Here is a 23,574-nt window from a genome sequence, read left to right on the forward strand (position 1 = left end):
TCCCTGATCGCTGCTGCGTGTCAGACACTGCGATATCGTAACGATATCGCTAGAACGTCACGGATCGTACCGTCGTAGCGATCAAAATTGCACTGTGTGACAGTACCCTAAGACTCATATCTAGAATCTCAAAATCTGCCAAGGCTTAAGGCTCTCACAGCTGAATCCAGCCTAAACAATCCTCTGCCGAACACCTCAGCACAAATCTCCCTACCATTGTTACAATGTATCAGTGTGTTCAAGCCCCCCAAAAATACAGCCCCACAGACCAGACCCTCAATTCTGACTCTGCCGCTGCGTACAGCCCTCTTTGGTCATATTCAGCCCCCAGACCCAACCCTGAATCCTTACACTGCTGCTGTGTACAGCCCCTCTGAACAAATACAGCCCCCAGACCGGACCCTGAATGCTATAATTCTACTCAAATACAGCCCCCCAGACCGGACCCTGAATACTGACACTGACACTGCATAGAGTACTCTGATCATATACAGCCCCCCAGACCGGACCCTGAATCCTTACACTGCTGCTGTGTACAGCCCCTCTGAACAAATACAGCCCCCCAGACCGGACCCTGAATACTGACACTGACGCTGCATAGAGCCCCTCTGGTCAAATACGGCCCCCAGACCGGACTCTGGATACTGACACTTCTCCTCTATAAAGCCCCTCTGAAGAACTGTAGCCCCTAGCACAGACACTACATAATGCTGCTGCTCACAACCCCTCTAAACAAATACAGCCCGCAGACCACGTGTCACCCAGGACAGAACTTCTAAACGAATACAGACCCAAGACCACCCACCATTAAAATAGACCTGAGCCCAGACCCACTAAATACAGCAGAAGATTAAGTCCCTGACCTGATACGGACCCCAGTCCAGACTCTGAGCAAACACTGACCCCTTTTCCTGAGGCCTGTCGTCCTCTTCGTTTACAGGAGACGCCATGACAGTAGTCTGTAGTCAGGACGCAGTGCCCTCACATCGCCTCTTTTTCTGGGGGGCGCTAACATTCCAGGAGAGGTAAAAAATCCTCCATCCCCATCTTGAATATCGCCACTTACCTCATGAAGATGGCCGCCTGCCAGAGATCCTCCGTGTCGCCCATAGCAACCAACCAGCACGCAGCGTTCATCTGTACCCTACTATGGGAAGTGAAAGCTGCTGTGTGATTGGTTGCTATGGGCGACGGGGCCTTGTGCAGGTAACTGAGGCCTGGGTCCTGTCAGACATAAATGACGACACCTGACGTGGCGACAATCCGCTCATCCACGGAGGAATTATGACGTTAGGACGCTCTTCATGGACGATTTGGGTGTTTTTCCGGGACCTTCCATTACTTCCAGGAATGTTCCTCAGGGCGAATCTCTAAGGTGAATACATGAGACATGTCTGTAGGTTTATGATGGCCACCAAAGTCACACATCGGACCGAAGCCCCCGGATGTGGACGCTGCGGAGTCTTTTCTTCAGGCCTCATTCACACTGTGGCACCTAGGAGTACACGACCCAGACCGTACCGCCACATGACGCCCGTGTTATTATAGGTCCCGAATGGGGCACTTCTTAGCCCCGGGAGCATTTATGGGGCCCCGGGAGCATTTATGGGGGCCCGTGGGTGAGATGTGAATTGTCCCACAAAAGGGGATCGAATGATGGGAGAAATATAACATCTTACCGACACAGGGTCTGATGTGCCGTCATACAGCGTCCATCACCTGCCGTCACCGCGCACACAAGGCTTTATGCCTCCTCCTTGTAGGATCCAGGCTTTGGTTAAACATGAAAGATCATAAAGCCCATCACCATGAGGTCTCGTCATGGAGGTCCGCACTATGCAGATAATGAGACCATTAGTCATGTTCCTTCATGCGATTGTGGGGACGCTGAGGGGCATTGCTCCCATTTCTGCTCCCATTGAGGTCATTATCCAGCTTTACTAGGGCCCTGAAACAAATTTACCTATGCTTCATACCACTATACTTAGTATTGCACGATATATAGTATTACATTACACACCATAGTACCAATAATACTGCACATACAATGTGCCGCTATACCGCACACATAGTACTGCACGATATACAACATTACACACCATAGTACCAGTAATACTGCGCATACAATGTGCCGCTATACCACACACATAGTACTGCACAAATGTGTAGTATTACAAAATTACACACCATAGTACCGATAATACTGCACATACAATGTGCCAGAATACCACACACATGGTATTGCACGATATATAGTATTACATTACACACCATAGTACCAATAATACTGCACATACAATGTGCCGCTATACCGCACACATAGTACTGCACGATATACAACATTACACACCATAGTACCAGTAATACTGCGCATACAATGTGCCGCTATACCACACACATAGTACTGCACAAATGTGTAGTATTACAAAATTACACACCATAGTACCAATAATACTGCACATACAACGTGCCGCTCTACCGCACACATAGTAATGCACGATATATAGTATTACAACATTACACACCATAGTACTGATAATACTGCACATACAACATGCCGCTATACCGCACACATAGTACTGCACGATATATAGTATTATAACATTACACACCATAGTACCGATAATACTGCACATACAACGTGCCGCTATACCGCACACATAGTACTGCACGATATATAGTATTATAACATTACACACCATAGTACCGATAATACTGCACATACAATGTGCCGCTATACCACACACATAGTAATGAACAATATATAGTATTACAACATTGCACACCATAGTACCGATAATACTACACATACAATGTGCCGCTATGCTGCGCTAATACATAGTACTGCAATATTATACACAAAAATAATACTGCAATAACACACGCAGCATAGTACTGCTAAAATGCACATATTCCTAGTAGCAATTACCCACAAAAATGATACCGCTATACCACACCAAAATGGTAGTGCTGAACTGCACACGATTTCTCACACACAGTGTCACTAGAGCACATTCACCATCCTGCACACGTATACGGTATGTCACTGTGGCGGTATTATAGGATCTCTCATTTCTAGATGGTTTTCCTGACAGTGTAAAGTCCTGGTAATCTGAGATACTGTAGGGGTGTAGGATATTGCTCCTGGAGGTCGTAGATATCGGCATGACCTGAGATGACCTTTCATCCTCTGACAACCTTCCATCATACCTGCGGACCCCCAGAAATACAGCCTCCATTATTGTTGTGGTGGTCCGGGCTGCTGCACTGATTGCATTAGGATGAAGGGTTAAAGGTTTTGCAGCAGAGTCGTTTCCCGTCTCGCTGACAAATACGCGATTGTCCGCGTTCACGGCCCTACAAGAGGGGCCACATGAAAAGCGGGTTTGTTGCCGGTTCCTCCAACTTCTGAAATACTGTAATGAAAGTTAATGGCACATGTGGAGAAGCTGGAAAATGACAAGTGGCCATTATATGGGACAATGGCGCTGTGTGTGAGCGCTGCAGAACGTGACCGCTGTCTGCTCCGCGGATAGAGACACAGACCCTCCGCTGTCCGCCACCAGCCCCCGTATACCGCAGACTAGCCCCCCGATTATAAGGATGTTACAGCTTCACCCACGCAGGAAATGCAGCCGCTTATAGAACAATCCCCTAAGAGAAGAGGAAGAGTTGTCAGTGCCTATAACTGCAGCATGGATCTAGTGTACAGGAGCTCAACAATGCCCCCAACCTCCAGAGAGCCCCCCATATGTGCTCTCCGCAAGCATCAATAACAAGGGGCGGGGCTGGAGTGTAAGGGGTGTGGTCTCATGATTATATCAGTGATGTCATCACCGGGGGCGGGGCTGGAGTATAAGGGGTGTAGTCTCATGATTATATCAGTGATGTCATCACCGGGGGCGGGGCTGATAACCTCTCAGATGTATACAGGCAGGTTGTCAGCAGTGATAGATGAGGGGGCGGGGCTGGAGTATAAAGGGGTGTGGTCTCATCATTATTGTCAGGAACATGAGGTATTTGATTGTCTATTATCATGCACACTGAGCTCTGCTACATCCAAGAACTGAGGACAGACACACGCTGCATATTCAACACCCCCTTCTCTCTGCCTGCTAGCACAGTGGAATTCTAGCCACTCGTTTCCCCCTCCCCAGGAATATCTTTGTTTGCAGGTGTAAACCAAAAGTAAAGCGTAGCAAAGCATGGTCGGTACAATTTGTAATTGTACTGTACATACGATACTTGCCTACTTTTATAATATCTTTTTATACTGTAAACACTGCCTACCTTTTTGGAGTAAAATATATAAAATTACTAGTTTTGTTTCTCCTTGCTCTATAACGTACTGTCACTTCCTCTGAAGTGAATTATGCTACTAATCTGGGTGGGCTCCGGACCCATTATTAATTAAGAAATTGGAGCTGGTGGCAGCAGAAGTGTCCTGCGCGTTTGGGAGGCTTTGTAGCGACTGACGGTGTTGATAATTATTGTTCCCGCCTGAGTGGGACTAGTTATATCGCCCTCGCTGCAGCGTGCTCATTAGCCACTACAAAGACAAAGTAAAGCAGCCTTTCTGGCAACTATTTAATTATCCTGGGTGCAGTACCCGGTCTGACCTGAGGGTAAGGAGGGCGCCAGAGAACTGCAAGTTCCAAACTGGAACTGGGAAGTGGGATATAGATAAATCCCCTTCAGAAAGGACCAGGGGCAACCAAACAACCCCGGTTCATGACAAATTGGTGTGAGCGGTGGGGATGATAAAGATATCCTCCCCGGGAACCGTGACAAATTATATCAGTGATGTCATCACCGGGGGCGGGGCTGATAACCTCTCACATGTATACAGGCAGGTTGTCAGCGGTGATAGATGAGGGGCGGGGCTGGAGTATAAGGGGCGTGGTCTCATCATTATATCAGTGATGTCATCACTGGGGGAGGGGCTGATAACCTCTCACATGTATACAGGCAGGTTGTCAGCAGTGATAGATGAGGGGCGGGGCTGGAGTATAAGGGGCGTGGTCTCATCATTATATCAGTGATGTCATCACCAGGGGCGGGGCTGATAACCTCTCACATGTATACAGGCAGGGTGTCAGCGGTGACAGATGAGGGGCGGGGCTGGAGTATAAGGGGCGTGGTCTCATTATATCAGTGATGTCATCACCGGGGGCGGGGCTGATAACCTCTCACATGTATACAGGCAGGGTGTCAGCGGTGATAGATGAGGGGCGGGGCTGGAGTATAAGGGGCGTGGTCTCATCATTATATCAGTGATGTCATCACCGGGGGCGGGGCTGATAACCTCTCACATGTATACAGGCAGGGTGTCAGCGGTGACAGATGAGGGGCGGGGCTGGAGTATAAGGGGTGTGGTCTCATCATTATATCAGTGATGTCATCACCGGGGGCGGGGCTGATAACCTCTCACATGTATACAGGCAGGTTGTCAGCGGTGATAGATGAGGGGCGGGGCTGGAGTATAAGGGGTGTGGTCTCATCATTATATCAGTGATGTCATCACCGGGGGCGGGGCTGATAACCTCTCACATGTATACAGGCAGGGTGTCAGCAGTGATAGATGAGGGGCGGGGCTGGAGTATAAGGGGCGTGGTCTCATCATTATATCAGTGATGTCATCACCGGGGGCGGGGCTGATAACTAATCTGTATACATGTGAGAGGTTATCAGCCCCGCCCCCGGTGATGACATCACTGATATAATTATGAGACCACGCCCATTATACTCCAGCCCCGCCCCTCATCTATCACTGCTGACAACCTGCCTGTATACATGTGAGAGGTTATCACCCCGCCCCCATTGATGACATCACTGATATAATGATGAGACCACGCCCCTTATACTCCAGCCCCGCCCCTCATCTGTCACTGCTGACACCCTGCCTGTATACATGTGAGAGGTTATCACCCCGCCCCCAGTGATGACATCACTGATATAATGATGAGACCACGCCCCTTATACTCCAGCCCCGCCCCTCATCTATCACTGCTGACAACCTGCCTGTATACATGTGAGAGGTAATCAGCCCCGCCCCCGGTGATGACATCACTTATATACTGATGAGACCACGCCCCTTATACTCCAGCCCCGCCCCTCATCTATCACCGCTGACAACCTGCCTGTATACATGTGAGAGGTAATCAGCCCCTCCCCCAGTGATGACATCACTGATATGATGAGACCACGCCCCTTATACTCCAGCCCCGCCCCTCATCTATCACCGCTGACAACTAATCTGTATACATGTGAGAGGTTGTCAGCGGTGATAGATGAGGGGCGGGGCTGGAGTATAAGGGGCGTGGTCTCATCATATCAGTGATGTCATCACTGGGGGAGGGGCTGATTACCTCTCACATGTATACAGGCAGGTTGGGTTGTCAGTAGTGATAGATGAGGGGCGGGGCTGGAGTATAAGGGGCGTGGTCTCATCAGTATATAAGTGATGTCATCACCGGGGGAGGGGCTGATTACCTCTCACCTGTATACAGGCAGGTTGTCAGCAGTGATAGATGAGGGGCGGGGCTGGAGTATAAGGGGCGTGGTCTCATCAGTATATAAGTGATGTCATCACTGGGGGAGGGGCTGATTACCTCTCACATGTATACAGGCAGGTTGGGTTGTCAGTAGTGATAGATGAGGGGCGGGGCTGGAGTATAAGGGGCGTGGTCTCATCAGTATATAAGTGATGTCATCACTGGGGGCGGGGTGATAACCTCTGACATGTATACAGGCAGGTTGTCAGCAGTGATAGATGAGGGGCGGGGCTGGAGTATAAGGGGCGTGGTCTCATCAGTATATAAGTGATGTCATCACCGGGGGCGGGGCTGATAACCTCTCACATGTATACAGGCAGGTTGGGTTGTCAGTAGTGATAGATGAGGGGCGGGGCTGGAGTATAAGGGGCGTGGTCTCATCAGTATATAAGTGATGTCATCACCGGGGGCGGGGCTGATAACCTCTCACATGTATACAGGCAGGTTGGGTTGTCAGTGGTGATACCTGAAGGGTGTTTCTTTGAACTTGTGGATCAGGACTCTGCTCGCCCCCTGGGGCTGGTGGCTATAAAGGCCGCTGGCTCCAGATCTGCAGCACAAGTTTCTGTACAGACTTTGTGTGATTAGTTTATTTCTAGAATTATGACTGGCTGTAGAGGGAGGGACGAGGCGATGTCCTCCAGGACCCCCATAGATGAGAGCGCATTACTGTGGGATCTCCGGGTCATATTCTTATCATAGTGTTCTAGATCTCCCTGTGTTCTCTCACTGTTCTCTGCTCTGAGGAACACACTCATATGGTGGAGGGAGCTCCCACTGCTCATCCTGAGCTTGCTGGTTCATAAATCCAATGGCAGAACTGGAGTGAAGACTGACACTCAGGCGGCAGAGTCATGAGGGAGGGATAAACATAATTCACATCAGGTCTGCAGAAGAAATGGGTGATGGGGACATTTATATGGATACACCTAAATAAAATGGGAATGGTTGGTGCTATCAACTTCCTGTTTGTGGCACATTAGTATAAGGGAGGTGACCATGGCGGCCATTTTGTAGTCGGCCATTTTGGATCCAACTTTATTTTTTCCAATGGGAAGAGGGTCATGTAACACATCAAACTCATTGTGAATTTCACAAGAAAAAGAATGGTGTGCTTGGATTTAGCTTAACTTTATTCTTTCATGAGTTATTTAGAAGTTTGTGACCACTTATAAAATGTGTTCAAAGTGCTGCCCATTGTGTTGGATTGTTAATGCAGCCCTCTTCTCCCTCTTCTCGCAGAAGAAATGCCAGCACAGGCTGCCAGTGTCCACTGTTTCAGAAGCTGCACATCTCGTATCTCCGCAGCATAGACAATTGTGTAACCTGAGGGTCCGGTTGCAATTTTTGTTTTGCCCATTGTGCAGCATCAGCCCGCCGATCTCCTCGGTGAGATTCTGCAGCAGCTGGATTTTGTAAGGTGCCATTTGTGAGTAGCTAGTATCGGGGATGTCCGCCTGACGCCAGTCTCCAGTGCCATGAGGCCAGTGCTACGCTGTGGGCTCCTGCTGGATGAAGCTCGGACAGCCACTGATGTCTCTTCATTAGTGACAGTTTTCTTGCTTCCACATTTTGGCGAATCCAACACTGAAACAAGCCAAAAACTCAAGGATCCCTAAAATATAACTTTTAATCAATAAAGTTAAAAACTATTTATTCCAAATTTAAAAGACATTCTTGACAAATATAACACCACAGGGAATACAACAAGATATGGGCTATCTGACCCTGTCAGGTGCCCTAATGCTGGTCCCTACCTGACAGCGGAGGTTGGCACCCTAAGTTTCAGCGGTAGGCGCCCCCCGCTCCACGACGGCTGACCCTGATAGCCCTAAATAGTCCCTATGATCCCAAAGTGTGCAAATATAGCCATTACCCAAAAATAGAAATTAATAGAAAAACCCAAAAAAGGAAAAACTAATCAAGGAAAAATCAGAAAAACAAAACTCAGCAACAAAAATAAAAAATAATATTTTTCTCACATAAACCCTTAATAGGGTATTAATATAAATGTGTACCTAGAATAATGGGTAATAAAATTGTCAATGTCTCATCTCTCCAAAAATACTCAATAATAGAGAAACCGCTCCAAAAAGGGGGCTCATACAATATCCAGGTTAGCCCCGTGGATATATATATCCGACCAACAACATAATCAAATGATCTTTTTACCCAGATATAGACAGAGGAGCGGTAAACCTCAAAAAAAGAAACATACCCCAGAGGTCATATAAGCATATTTCCATACAAACATGTCTAGGTGATAATACCCTATTTCCATAAATCAAGATATGCAGCAAAATAAAACGCTTCTACTCATCTGATTTTCAATGTTCCATTCTAAACGCTGAGGGCATTCATCGGATCACCTAGAAGACCTCCAAAGGGGACGTCATCCCTAGCTATACCCGACGCGTTTCCCCCCCGTGGGAGTAGCGGGGGTTCATCAGGGGATATAGACCATCCAAATAATGAGATGAGGGGACCAGGTAGGGACCAGCATTAGGGCACCTGACAGGGTCAGATAGCCCATATCTTGTTGTATTCCCTGTGGTGTTATATTTGTCAAGAATGTCTTTTAAATTTGGAATAAATAGTTTTTAACTTTATTGATTAAAAGTTATTTTTTAGGGATCCTTGAGTTTTTGGTTTGTTTTGCTGTCTAGGGTTCCGTCTAGAATTTGTTTGGTGGTTTCTAGTGAATCCAACACTGAACCTGTTTCATGAAATTTGGCAACCAGTTTGCTAACTGTATGGGAGATGGGTGGTCTCGTAGGGTGTTTTACATTGAAATCTGCTGCAATGTCCCGGGTACTGCCTTCACCAGACATCAGCACAATTTCTGTCCGCTCCTCACGTGTTAACCTCTGCGACATGTCAATGGCTGTAAACAAAGAGAAACTTGTAAATAACTCATGAAAGAATAACCTTACGTTAAAACCAAGCACACCATTGTTTTTCTTGTGAAATTGTCAATAAGTTTGATGTGTCACATGACTTTCTTCCCATTGGAAAAAATAAAGTTGGATCCAAAATGTCCGACTTCAAAATGGCCGCCATAGTCACCACCCATCTTGAATAGTTTCCCCCTCCCATATACTAATGTGCCACAAACAGGAAGTTGATATCACCAACCATTCCCATTTTATTTAGGTGTATTCTGTAAATGGCCCACCGTGTATTAATGAAGTAAAAAAAGAAGAGAAGCCAGCACTGCTGAAGGTCAAAACGCAATATCTAAAGTGCACATGCACATAATAAATTCTGACTGTATTTCAAATATGAGATATTTAGCAAATAATTGATCAATTCTTTGAGCTGGCACAATGTAAATAAAAAACGTAGAGTTAGGACTGCCCCATTATGAGATTGCCGTGAAGTGGCGGGGTAGCTCAAAGAATTGATCAATTATTTGCTAAATATCTCATATTTGAAATACAGTCAGAATTTATTATGTGCATGTGCACTTTAGATATTGCGTTTTGACCTTCAGCAGTGCTGGCTTCTCCCCTCTTTTTGCTTTTACCGTGTATTAATGTTACAGATCAGAGAACAGAAATGTACTCAGGTACAGTCTCTCAGCAGTCAGTATCACACAGGAGAGGATTAGATACACGGCTCAGCAGTCAGTATCACACAGGATAGGATTAGATACACAGCTCAGCAGTCAGTATCACACAGGAGAGGATTAGATACACAGCTCAGCAGACAGTATCACACAGGATAGGATTAGATACACGCTCAGCAGACAGTATCACACAGGATAGGATTAGATACACAGCTCAGCAGACAGTATCACACAGGATAGGATTAGATACACAGCTCAGCAGTCAGTATCACACAGGAGAGAATTAGATACACAGCTCAGCAGTCAGTATCACACAGGATAGGATTAGATACACGGCTCAGCAGTCAGTATCACACAGGATAGGATTAGATACACAGCTCAGCAGTCAGTATCACACAGGAGAGGATTAGATACACAGCTCAGCAGTCAGTATCACACAGGATAGGATTAGATACACAGCTCAGCAGTCAGTATCACACAGGAGAGGATTAGATACACAGCTCAGCAGACAGTATTACACAGGATAGGATTAGATACATGCTCAGCAGACAGTATCACACAGGATAGGATTAGATACACAGCTCAGCAGACAGTATCACACAGGATAGGATTAGATACACAGCTCAGCAGTCAGTATCACACAGGAGAGAATTAGATACACAGCTCAGCAGTCAGTATCACGCAGGATAGGATTAGATACACGGCTCAGCAGTCAGTATCACACAGGATAGGATTAGATACACAGCTCAGCAGACAGTATCACACAGGATAGGATTAGATACACAGCTCAGCAGTCAGTATCACACAGGAGAGAATTAGATACACAGCTCAGCAGTCAGTATCACACAGGATAGGATTAGATACACAGCTCAGCAGTCAGTATCACACAAGATAGGATTAGATACACAGCTCAGCAGACAGTATCACACAGGATAGGATTAGATACACAGCTCAGCAGTCAGTATCACACGATAGGATTAGATACACAGCTCAGCAGTCAGTATCACAGGATAGGATTAGATACACAGCTCAGCAGTCAGTATCACACAGGACAGGATTAGATACACGGCTCAGCGGAGAGTATCACACAGGATAAGATTAGATACACAGCTCAGCAGACAGTATCACACAGGATAGGATTAGATACACGCTCAGCAGACAGTATCACACAGGATAGGATTAGATACACAGCTCAGCAGTCAGTATCACACAGGAGAGAATTAGATACACAGCTCAGCAGTCAGTATCACACAGGATAGGATTAGATACACAGCTCAGCAGACAGTATCACACAGGATAGGATTAGATACACGCTCAGCAGACAGTATCACACAGGGTAGGATTAGATACACAGCTCAGCAGTCAGTATCACACAGGATAGGATTAGATACACGGCTCAGCAGTCAGTATCACACAGGATAGGATTAGATACACAGCTCAGCAGTCAGTATCACACAGGAGAGGATTAGATACACGGCTCAGCAGTCAGTATCACACAGGATAGGATTAGATACACAGCTCAGCAGTCAGTATCACAGGATAGGATTAGATACACAGCTCAGCAGACAGTATCACACAGGACAGGATTAGATACACGGCTCAGCAGACAGTATCACACAGGACAGGATTAGATACACAGCTCAGCAGAGAGTATCACACAGGATAGGATTAGATACACGGCTCAGCAGACAGTATCACACAGGACAGGATTAGATACACAGCTCTGCAGTCAGTATCACACAGGATAGGATTAGATACACAGCTCAGCAGTCAGTATCACACAGGACAGGATTAGATACACGGCTCAGCACACAGTATCACACAGGACAGGATTAGATACACAGCTCAGCAGAGAGTATCACACAGGATAGGATTAGATACACGGCTCAGCAGACAGTATCACACAGGATAGGATTAGATACACAGCTCAGCAGTCAGTATCACACAGGATACGATTAGATACATGGCTGAGAAGACAGTATCACACAGGATAGGATTAGATACACGGCTCAGCAGACAGTATCATACAGGATAGGATTAGATACACAGCTCAGCAGTCAGTATCACACAGGACAGGATTAGATACACGGCTCAGCAGACAGTATCACACAGGATAGGATTAGATGCACAGCTCTGCAGACAGTATCACACAGGATAGGATTAGATGCACAGCTCAGAAGACAGTATCACACAGGATAGGATTAGATACACAGCTCAGCAGACAGTATCACACAAGGCTGGATTAGATACACAGCTCAGCACATTCTGCTGGTCTTTCCGCATTTATGGTACCAGTTGTGTAATAATAAGTGAAATCTGATGTTCGGAGAACGAGTCTTTCCAGAGATTCGGTGCAGAAGTCGCATCCAAGGACATTTTTAAAGAAGCCAAATAAGTATTCCCATAATGGAAACAGATCCGTTCTCAGTTACCAGCGGCCGCACACCGAGGAGCAAACGCACGAAAACGAGACACAAAATGCAGATTTTCTATCAGTTTCTTCCAGATTTATAACGACGAACCAACATTCACCTAATTTATTCACCAGGGCCTTGTGAGATCCTGGTGGTAGGAGGCAGTCCGCACCTTGTACATTAATAGAGGCCCACCACCTGGTGTCCATGGATGTAAGTGGAGCGCCCGCTAGGGCCTGGGGTACTCGGGCCGAGTCGGGCAGTTCTTTGGGGATTGTCACGGCAGCAGTGACCCGGTCCGTGGTCCTGGGCATCCAATAAAACTGAGATGAGGGGGAAGGGAATAAAGTTTATAGGGGATTAGTTCGCGACGCCACCTGTGGTGTTCGGCAATGGATGGCCGACGCTGCTTAAGGGGACCGCTGGTGACGCAGCTGGGATGGTTCTGATCCCCACAGGTGGAGCGGGGCCCCAGGGCCACCAGTACTGTTGTAAGGGATCGTGGACGTTGGGGTGCTGGACTGAGGGTGCGAGAAATGACTGGAGGACATAAGGGCTGTAGTTTCCTTTACCTTTACTCGATGGCTGAAGGTGCAGTCCGGGGCACGGGTAACAGATGGTAATGGAGATCCGGGCAGCCTGGAAGCAATTTAGGATCCACCTAGCCGGGTGGGTTCGGAGGTCTTCCTACTGCGCTGTCCTGTTAGGTCCTTGCTGCTTTAAGCTCTGGTCAAGTCCCTCTCACTGTCTGGCAGTTAGAATCAAACATTATCCACACGGCAGGCCTCTTGAGCCTATTATAGGTGTCGCTCCTTGGTGGCGGCTCCAAGCTCTGGGATGCTGTTGTTCCGCTGGGTGTTAGCTGGGCTAGGAGACCTGCAGTCTCCTACCCTCCGGATTTAGCTGCCGGGACTTCAGTACACGCGCAACCACGGACTCCGGTGTCTGGTTTCTAGCGCTCAGCTCTGGGGTGAGCTTGATTACAGCTTCACTCCCCAGGTTCTCCTCGACTTCTCTCCTCTCACTCTCTCAGACTCAGACTAACTATCTCCGCCTCTAGGCCAGAACTTATAGGGAAGCTCCCCTGAAACCGGATGCTAGAGCTCCTTCTTCTGGTCTTGAGTAAGGAAAAGGTGTTGGATGCTGGTGTTACCTGGTAAGGGGACCCCTCCTTGCTTCCAGGCACGACATCACCCCCATGAGGGAGGCAATGCCACTGTGGCAACCGGACTCCTGGGGTGCCACATAAGGATGTGCCAGCAGTGAAGACTGTTTCAGGGAAAGTTTATGCCTATCTTGTTTAGACGATGTTGTTACTTTGATGGAGTGGAGACTGCAGTTTAAAGTACGGTGGATAGCTCTCCTACATAAGAGACACCAAGGTTTTGAGCAGAGAACTGAGACGATTTCGGGATGAGTGATGGTTCAGCTCCACATGAGACCAATGATCGGAGCAGCATCTGCTCCTGGCCTCCAATCAGAGGCTGGAATCAGCCATATGTGGAGGGAAACGCTGCCAGTTGGAAAGTCTTCAGGGACATCTCCTGCCGAACAGGAGCCTAAATACTGAAGAAATGGAAACTTGTCCTTCTGTACGGATCAGAGGATGGAAGAGGACCGGCCACACGGCACAGCTGTCTGCACTACAGCCAGTGCGGAGAATGTAACACTGCTGCTAGGATGGGACAAGTGGTATAATGCAGAGTATACGGTATATACAGGAGTGGTGCTGTGCAGAGTATATACACAGGAGAAGTGGTACTGTGCAGTGTATATACACAGGAGAAGTGGTACTGTGCAGTGTGTATATACAGGACAGGAGGAGTAGTACTGTGCAGTGTATATATACAGGACAGGAGGAGTGGTGCTGTGCAGTGTATATATACAGGAGGAGTGGTACTGTGCAGTGTATATATACAGGACAGGAGGAGCGGTACTGTGCAGTATATATATATATATATATATATATATATATATACACAGGACAGGAGGAGTGGTACTGTGCAGTGTGTATACACAGGAGAAGTGGTACTGTGCAGTGTGTATACACAGGAGGAGTGGTACTGTGCAGTGTGTATACACAGGAGAAGTGGTACTGTGCAGTGTATATATACAGGACAGGAGGAGTAGTACTGTGCAGTGTATATATACAGGACAGGAGGAGTGGTACTGTGCAGTGTATATATACAGGAGGAGTGGTACTGTGCAGAGTATATACACAGGAGAAGTGGTACTGTGCAGTGTGTATATATACAGGACGGGAGGAGTGGTACTGTGCAGTGTATATATACAGGAGGAAGGGTACTGTGCAGTGTATATACACAGGACAGGAGGAGTGGTACTGTGCAGTGTATATATACTGGAGGAGTGGTACTGTGCAGTGTATATATACAGGACAGGAGGAGTGGTACTGTGCAGAGTATATACACAGGAGAAGTGGTACTGTGCAGTGTGTATATATACAGGACGGGAGGAGTGGTACTGTGCAGTGTATATATACAGGAGGAAGGGTACTGTACAGTGTATATACACAGGACAGGAGGAGTGGTACTGTGCAGTGTATATATACTGGAGGAGTGGTACTGTGCAGTGTATATATACAGGACAGGAGAAGTGGTACTGTGCAGTGTATATATACAGGACAGGAGGAGTGGTACTGTGCGGTGTATATATCCAGGAGGAGTGGTACTGTGCAGTGTATATATACAGGAGAAGTGGTACTGTGCAGTGTATATACACAGGAGAAGTGGTACTGTGCAGTGTATATATACAGGACAGGAGGAGTGGTACTGTGCAGTGTATATATACAGGACAGGAGGAGTGGTACTGTGCAGTGTGTATATACAGGACAGGAGGAGTGGTACTGTGCAGTGTATATATACAGGACAGGAGGAGCGGTACTGTGCAGTGTATATATACAGGACAGGAGGAGTGGTACTGTGCAGTGTATATATACAGGAGGAGGGGTACTGTGCAGTGTATATATACAGGACAGGAGGAGTGGTACTGTGCGGTGTATATATACAGGACAGGAGGAGTGGTACTGTGCAGTGTATATATACAGGAGGAGTGGTACTGTGCAGTGTATATATACAGGAGGAGTGGTACTGTGCAGTGTATATATACAGGAGGAGTGGTACTGTGCAGTGTATATATACAGGACAGGAGGAGAGGTACTGTGCAGTGTATATATACAGGACAGGAGGAGTGGTACTGTGCGGTGTATATATCCAGGAGGAGTGGTACTGTGCAGTGTATATATACAGGAGAAGTGGTACTGTGCAGTGTATATACACAGGAGAAGTGGTACTGTGCAGTGTATATATACAGGACAGGAGGAGCGGTACTGTGCAGTGTATATATACAGGACAGGAGGAGTGGTACTGTGCAGTGTATATATACAGGACAGGAGGAGTGGTACTGTGCAGTGTATATATACAGGACAGGAGGAGTGGTACTGTGCAGTGTATATATACAAGAGGAGTGGTACTGTGCAGTGTATATATACAGGACAGGAGGAGTGGTACTGTGCGGTGTATATATACAGGACAGGAGGAGTGGTACTGTGCAGTGTATATATACAGGAGGAGTGGTACTGTGCAGTGTATATATACAGGAGGAGTGGTACTGTGCAGTGTATATATACAGGAGGAGTGGTACTGTGCAGTGTATATATACAGGACAGGAGGAGTGGTACTGTGCAGTGTATATATACAGGACAGGATAAGTGGTACTGTGCAGTGTATACAGTGGCTTAAAAAAAATACGCACACCTCTCTCTTAGCATTTTTCATGTTTTACAATCTCACAACCTGGAAATTCACAGTTTTTTTTGAGGGTTTGCATCAGTTCATGTGCAGAACATGCCGATAACTCGGAATATTTGGTCTTGTTTTTATTGTCAAGCAAAGAACAAATAGGACAAAATAACTGAAAGCTTCAGTGTGCATAATTATTCACGCCCCTAAAGTCAGTACTCTGAAGAGCCTCCTTTTTGTGGCAATTACAGCTGCAAGTTGCTTTGGATAAGTTTCTATGAGCTTTCCACATTTTGCCACTAGGATTTTTGCTCATTCCTTGGGGTACGGCTGCTCCAGCTCCTTCATGTTAGATGGTTTCTTCTGTTGAACAGCGATCTCCACCTCTGACCACAGAATCTCCATTGGATTAAGGTCTGGGCTTTGACTCGGCCACTCCAGAACATTTCCACACTTCCCCTTAAACCACGCGAGTGTTGCTTTAGCAGTATGCTTTGGGTCATTTTCTTGTTGAAAGGTGAACCTCTGTCCCAGTCTCTAATCACTGTCAAAGAATATCTCTGTATTCGTACCATCCATCTTCTCCTCCTTGACTGACTATTTTCCCTTTCCCTGTTGCTTAATAATATGCATGCACGATGCTACCTCCACCGTGTTTCATTGTGGGTATGGTGTTCTTGCGTGGATAAGCAATGTTGGTTAGGCACCAGGCATAATATTTACGTTGGTGGCCAAAAAGTTCAATTTTGGTGTCATCTGACCACAGCACCTTCATCCATACATGTCTTTTTGTGTGTAAGTAAAGGCTTTTTTCTGCCCACACTTCCATAAAGACCACCTCTATGGAGTGTTTGGCTTATTGTGGTCGTATGAACAGATGCTCCATTCTCTGCTTGGGAACTCTGCAGCTGCTTCAGGGTTACCTATGGTTATTTTGCTGCCTCTCTGATTAATGCCCTCCATGCCCAGGCTGAGAGTTATGGTGAGTGGTTCTCTCTTGGCAGGTGTGTCGTGGTTCCATGTTCTTTCCATTTCATGGTATTGAATTTGATGAGATCATCAGAGATTGGGAGATTTTTTTATAAAACAACCCTGACTTTTACTTCTCAACAACTTTGTCCCTGACTTGTTTGGAGATCTTGGTTTTCATGGTGGTGTTTGGAGATCTCCTTGGTCTTCATGGTGTTGTTTGGAGATCTCCTTGGTCTTCATGGTGTTGTTTGGAAATCTCCTTGGTCTTCATGGTGGTGTTTGGAAATCTCCTTGGTCTTCATGGTGTTGTCTGGAGATCTCCTTGGTCTTCATGGTGGTGTTTGGAAATCTCCTTGACCTCCATGGTGGTGTTTGGAGATCTCCTTGACCTTCATGGTGTTGTTTGGAAATCTCCTTGGTCTTCATGGTGTTATTTGGAGATCTCCTTGGTCTTCATGGTGGTGTTTGGAAATCTCCTTGACCTTCATGGTGGTGTTTGAAGATCTCCTTGGTCTTGATGGTGGTGTTTGGAGATCTCTTTTGTCTTCATGGTGGTGTTTAGAGATCTCCTTGGTCTTCCTGGTGTTGTTTGGAGATCTTCTTAGTTTTCATGGTGGTGTTTTGGTAGTGGAGCCTCTTGTGTTGCTGACTCTGGCCTTTCAGAAAAGGTAAAGTGTATATACTGTATAGTGACAGACGTGTAACACTTAGATTGCACACAGGGGGACGTCCTGTCACTAAGCATAGGACTTATGGAGGGAATTCATAGCAAAAGGGGGTGACTACATAAGCACATGTCAATTTTTAGTTATTTGATCCCATACATTTAATTTATGCCTACATTATTCTCACTTCACCAACTTGGACTATTTTGTGCTGATGGCATCACACACAAATCTGATACAAAAGTATTTACACACAGGTTGTAATGTAACAAAATAGGTAAAAAGCCAAGGGGGATGAATACTTTTGCAAGCCACTGTACATTCCGTATATTTATTACGGTTATACTGGAGCATGTCCATAGTCTCCTCTTTCATGTTCCCTATATTTTGGATTCGGATCTTATCTGTAGTCACCACCCTCCTCGTTTTCAGTGAGATTCCGGGTGTTCCTTGCACTGTAGATACCGAGATTATCACTCTGGAAATTACACACTCATTGTGGAAATGTTTTTTCCCTCGTTTTCCACTACCCAGTAGCAGCATTAATACCTGCGTTTGATTTTGAGGACCCTGCTGTGTGTGGCTACACTTAAAATCTGGGACATAATGTGAGGATCACTGTATATTGCATCTTGCCCCCACGCACGACCCTTGTGCAGTATTAATAGAATTTCTTGCTGGACACTCTGGATCCTGCCCCCCACAGTCACCTCGCCTCATTTATAGGATAATGTAAACACCTGCATTTGTTACATCCATATTTTTCAGGATCCATCCCCACCAGAGTTAAATGTTTTATTATCATCTGTGCAGAGGTCTCGTTAAGTAGATCACCATGGATCAGCCTCCTTTTCTGCACAATATTTAATGAGTGTATTTCTCTCACTTTTGGGGTATATGGAAACATTTATCTAATGGGCACTTTACATTTTGTAATATTTTGTTGTTGTTTTTTCTGCTGTAGATCATATGATGTGATTGATTAAGACTAAAATTTTGTACACCAGTCTCACTGAAGGGAGTGCTGGAATAAGGTATAGGCGTGCACCCCTGACGCGTGCTTCCATCAGCAGTGTTACTCCAGTCAGGAACCAGAGTAAACTTTAGTAGAGCAAGTTATGATGCATTTATCAGGGGCCTTAGCGCTCTCTCACTTTGGCTGAGGCTAAAGGGGAAAAAAGTTAAAAGCTGAATTTTTTTGCACTACTTCAAGTGAAATTCCAAGGAGTTTTATGGCAAAATTGTTGCATAAATCCTTTGCTGTATCAGGGCCATAGTATTTTTATCCCTATAGAAATACACACTGCTCAAAAAAATAAAGGGAACACTTAAACATCAGAATCTAACTCCAAGTAAATCAAACTTCTGTGAAATCAAACTGTCCACTTAGGAAGCAACGCTGATTGACAATCAATTTCTCCTGCTGTTGTGCAAATGGAATAGACAACAGATGGGAATTATTGGTAATTATCAAGACACCCTCAATAAAGGAGTGGTTCCTCAGGTGGGGACCACAGACCACATCTCAGTACCAATGCTTTCTGGCTGATGTTTTGGTCACTTTTGAATGTTGGTTGTGTTTTCACACTCGTGGTAGCATGAGACGGACTCTACAACCCACACAAGTGGCTCAGGTAGTGCAGCTCATCCAGGATGGCACATCAATGTGAGCTGTGGCAAGAAGGTTTGCTGTGTCTGTCAGCGTAGTGTCCAGAGGCTGGAGGCGCTACCAGGAGACAGGCCTGTACACCAGGAGATGTGGAGGGGGCCGTAGGAGGGCAACAACCCAGCAGCGGAACCGCTACCTCAGCCTTCGTGCAAGGAGGAACAGGAGGAGCACTGCCAGAGCCCTGCAAAATGACCTCCAGCAGGACACAAATGTGCATGCGTCTGCACAAACGGTTAGAAACCGACTCCATGAGGATGGTCTGAGGGCCCGACATCCACAGATGGGGGTTGTGCTCACAGCCCAACACCGTGCAGGACGCTTGGCATTTACCACAGATCACCAGGATTGGCAAATTCACCACTGGCGCCCTGTGCTCTTCACAGATGAAAGCAGGTTCACACTGAGCACATGTGACAGAAGTGACGGAGTCTGGAGACGCCGTGGAGGGTGATCTGCTGCCTGCAACATCCTTCAGCATGACCGGTCTGGCAGTGGGTCAGTAATGGTGTGGGGTGGCATTTCTTTGGAGGGCCGCACAGCCCCCCATGTGCTCACCAGATGTAGCCTGATGCCATTAGGTACCGAGATGAGATCCTCAGACCCCTTGTGAGACCATATGCTGGTGCGGTTGGCCCTGGGTTCCTCCTAATGCAGGACAACGCCAGACCTCATGTGGCTGGAGTGTGTCAGCAGTTCCTACAAGATGAAGGCATTGAAGCTATGGTCTGGCCCGCTTGTTCCCCCGACCTGAATCCGATTGAACACATTTGGGACATCATGTCTCGCACCATCCACCAATGTCACATTGCACCACAGACTGTCCAGGAGTTGGTGGATGCTTTTGTCCAGGTCTGGGAGGAGAACCCTCAGGAGATCATCTGCTGCCTCCCTCATCAGGAGCATGCCCAGGCATTGTAGGGAGGTCATACAGGCACGTGGAGGCCACACACACTACTGAGCATCATTTCCTTGTCTTGGTGCATTTCCACTGAAGTTGGATCAGCCTGTAACTTAATTTCCCACTTTGATTTTGGGCATCATTCCAACTCTAGACCTCCTTGGGATATTAATTTGGATTTACATTGATCATTTTTAGGTTTTATTGTTCTCAACACATTCCACTATGTAATGAATAAAGATTTACAACTGGAATATTTCATTCAGTGATATCTAGGATGTGGGATTTTAGTGCTCCCTTTATTTTTTTGAGCAGTGTATTATGCAGCATAAGTGTGGTAATATTGCACTTAACCATAAAACAAAACATGTGTCTTCTGACTAAAAGAAAGTACACCCCACATGCATCACTAACTAAAAAGGTTTTTCTAAGAATCACATCTTTGTTAGAAAACAAACTGCCACCTCGATGTACTGTATTCGTTTCTCAAGACATTATGTGCAACCGCCATAGTGTAAATATAAGGATCTAAAGGTCGCCGTACACCATCCTACTTACTATCATTGCAGGAAGCGCAGGGCACGAGAAGCCGCGGCCTGAGAGGCCAAGACATTGGAGTGAGGCTAATTGTTCACATGCCGATGATTAAAATATGGGGAAGGTCTTTTTGGCCGATGCCAAATGGTGAAGAGTTCTGTCCGGACTTTCTGGAAAACGCTACTTAGCAGCGATGTGTCTGTGCTCTCTAAAGACTCCTTATTATTGAGGATACTTTTACAGTGAGGTCCTGGATAATCCTGAGAAAAAGTGTTCCAGTTTTTTAAAACAGACATTTTTTTCTTGAATCTACTATATAATTGTCTAAGGGTCACTTCCGTCTGTCCTTCTGTCTGTAACGGAATATTCGTTCGCTGATTGGTCTCGCCAGCTGCCTGTCATGGCTGCCACGACCAATCAGCGACGCGCACAGTCCGGAAGAAAATGGCCGCTCCTTACTCCCCGCACTCACTGCCCGGCGCCCGCATACACCCCTCCGCTCACCGCTCACACAGGGTTATTGCCGGCGGTAACGCACTCCGTTACCGCTGCTATTAACCCTGTGTGACCACGTTTTTTACTATTGACGCAGCCTATGCAGCGCCAATAGTAAAAACATCTAATGTTAAAAATAATTAAAAAAAAAATATTAATATATACTCACCTACGCCGCCTTTCCCGCTCCTCGCGATGCAACCGGCACGTTCCGGTCGCACAGGTGGTCTGGCAGAAGGACCTGCCATGATGTCACGGTCATGTGACCGCGACGTCATGACAGGTCCTGCACGACAAGGACCTGCCGTGACGTCACGGTCATGTGACCACGACAAGGTCACGTGACCGTGACGTCATCACACCCTGGGACCGGAAGATGCCGCCTGCACCCCACACAGGCGACAGAGCTACAACGCGCCTGCGGAAGGTGAGTATATGTTTATTTTTTATTTTTTTAACCTGTGTCATACGTGGCTGGGCAATATACTACATCATTGGCCAATATACTACGTCACTGGGCAATATACAATGTAACTGGGCAATATACTACGTCACTGGGCAATATACTATGTCACTGGGCAATATACTACGTCACTGGGCAATATACTACGTCACTGGGCAATATACAATGTAACTGGGCAATATACTACGTGGCTCTGTGCTGTATACTACATCACTGGGCAATATACTACGTCACTGGGCAATATACTACGACACTGGGCAATATACTATGTCACTGGGCAATATACTACGTCACTGGGCAATATACTACGTCGCTGGGCAATATACTACGTGGCTGGGCAATATACTACGTGGCTGGGCAATATACTACGTGGCTGGGCAATATACTACGTGGCTGGGCAATATACTACGTGGCTGGGCAATATACTACGTGACTGGGCAATCTACTACGTGGCTGGGCAATATACTACATCACTGGGCAATATACTACGTGGCTGGGCAATATACTACGTGACTGGGCAATCTACTACGTGGCTGGGCAATATACTACGTAGCTGGGCAATATACTATGTCACTGGGCAATATACTATGTCACTGGGCAATATACTACGTGGACATACATATTCTAGAATACCCGATGCGTTAGAATCAGGCCACCATCTAGTTATTACATATTTATATATTTCTGTGCAGCTTCTGAAATTATGAGAAAACTAATCCTGGTTGTCAGATCTGTGTTCCTGCTTCACACTATTACACTGCACCTGTTTGGCAACTGAATAGTCTTTTGTCATAACGTCGGTGTTACAGTCAATCTGTGTGGTCTCAGCAGCATCAGCAATCACACTGCACAGACATAATGGCGGAGGAAACATTAATACCGCCATACTGTGCACAAAAGAGAAAAGTATAACATGACGATGTGTGTAACAATCCACATTATGGTGAACACAGGGTAGTGAGTGCTTTATCTGCAGAAGTAACCTACAAAGACCTATAACAAATAAATGAGAATCTCATGTGTTTAACTGTATACTATTTACCACAGTGGACAGTATTATATTCTTGTACATAGGGGCAGTATTATAGTAGTTATATTCTGTACATAGGAGCAGTATTATAGTAGTTACATTCTTGTACATAGGAGCAGTATTATAGTAGTTATATTCTTGTACATAGGAGCAGTATTATAGTAGTTATATTCTTGTAGATAGGAGCAGTATTATAGTAGTTATATTCCTGTACATAGGGGCAGTATTATAGCAGTTATATTCTTGTACATACGTAGTAGTATTATAGTAGTTATATTCTTGTACATAGGGGGCAGTATTATAGTAGTTATATTCTTGTACATAGGGGCAGTATTATAGTAGTTATATTCTTGTACATAGGGGGCAGTATGATAGTAGTTATATTCTTGTACATAGGGGCAGTATTATAGTAGTTATTCTTGTACATAGGAGCAGTATTATAGTAGTTATATTCTTGTACATAGGGGCAGTATTATAGTAGTTATTCTTGTACATAGGAGCAGTATTATAATAGTTATATTCTTGTACATAGGGGCAGTATTATAGTAGTT

The 23,574-nt window shown here is 46.1% G+C and overlaps 1 protein-coding gene across 2 annotated transcripts in view; it reads left to right on the forward strand.

Annotated features, from left to right (window-relative positions):
• AFAP1L2 (actin filament associated protein 1 like 2) overlaps positions 1–23,574 on the forward strand; it is a 155,176-nt gene that overhangs the window by 20,791 nt on the left and 110,811 nt on the right. Inside the window, exon 1 of one of the 2 annotated variants that reach the window (XM_077257930.1) lies at positions 1,354–1,375. The exons of the other annotated variant lie outside the window; for it this stretch is intronic. The gene's annotated coding sequence lies outside the window, so the exon portion shown is untranslated. Of the gene's footprint in view, positions 1–1,353; positions 1,376–23,574 lie in introns of those variants that run through there. 2 annotated transcript variants of the gene reach the window in all.

The sequence above is a fragment of the Ranitomeya variabilis genome, chromosome 4, assembly GCF_051348905.1.
Source record: "Ranitomeya variabilis isolate aRanVar5 chromosome 4, aRanVar5.hap1, whole genome shotgun sequence".
NCBI lineage: Eukaryota > Metazoa > Chordata > Amphibia > Anura > Dendrobatidae > Ranitomeya > Ranitomeya variabilis.